Source organism: Myxine glutinosa, chromosome 1, assembly GCF_964187855.1.
Source record: "Myxine glutinosa chromosome 1, kmMyxGlut1.1, whole genome shotgun sequence".
Lineage (NCBI taxonomy): Eukaryota > Metazoa > Chordata > Myxini > Myxiniformes > Myxinidae > Myxine > Myxine glutinosa.
Window position 1 is genome coordinate 370,853,623 of NC_136261.1, and position 1,133 is coordinate 370,854,755.

The window sequence follows — 1,133 nt, forward strand, 5'->3', positions numbered from 1 at the left end:
TACATTTATTGTTTTTCTAATTTAGTGTTTGATGAAAATGCATTTATTTCCTTCACATTCCTCACATATTCACAACAATATCTGGGCATGACGTATGTCTAATGATTTTGGGATGAGAGAAAAAGTCATGGGACCTGGTTTTCTGAATTGTTGGAGTGAAAAAAACCCCCAAGAATCACGTCAGACTCCATCCTCATCCTGTCAGACTACCGTCTCCACCAACAACACACAACTATGAATTATTTATATATTTATACACACGACACCACCATATACCACAACTTCTACCGACACGTGATGGTTGTACCCCCCAACTGAAGTCGTGGGTCAAATCTGCCCCTTTCTTCCTGCTGCCCGGATTCATCAAGTGCTGATGGGTCCCCATGGACCGGCCCTTTCCCTCTTGTCGCTCTCAAACTCTCTCCCTGACTCTCACTCTCACACTCTCTCCCTTGCTCTCACACCCTCTCCCTCGTTATCACATTCTCTCCTTCCCCCGCTCTCACTCTCACACTCTCTCCCTCGCTCTCACACTCTCTCCCTTACTCTCACAATCTCTCCCTTGCTCTCACATTCTCTTCTTCCCTCGCTCTCACACTCTATCCCTCTCTCTCACACTTTCCCTTGCTCTCACACCTCTCCTTCCATCGCTCTCACTCTATCCCTCTCTCTCACACTCTCACCTTCCCTCTCACACTCTATCCCTCTCTCTCACACTCTCTCCCTTGCTCTCACACTCTCTCCTTCCCTCGCTCTCACACTCTCTCCCTTGCACTCACACTCTCTCTTTCCTTCGCTCTCACACTCTCTCCCACGCTCTCACTCTCACACTCTCTCCTTCCCTCGCTCTCACTCTCACACTCTCCCTTGCTCTCACACTCTCTCCTTCCCTTGCTCTCACACTCTCTCCTTCCCTCGCTCTCACACTCTCTCCCTTGCGCTCACACTCTCTCCTTCCTTCGCTCTCACACTCTCTCCCATGCTCTCACTCTCACACTCTCTCCTTCCCTCGCTCTCACTCTCACACTCTCCCTTGCTCTCACACTCTCTCCTTCCCTCGCTCTCACACTCTCTCCCTTGCGCTCACACTCTCTCCTTCCTTCGCTCTCACTCTCTATCCCTCACTCTCACTC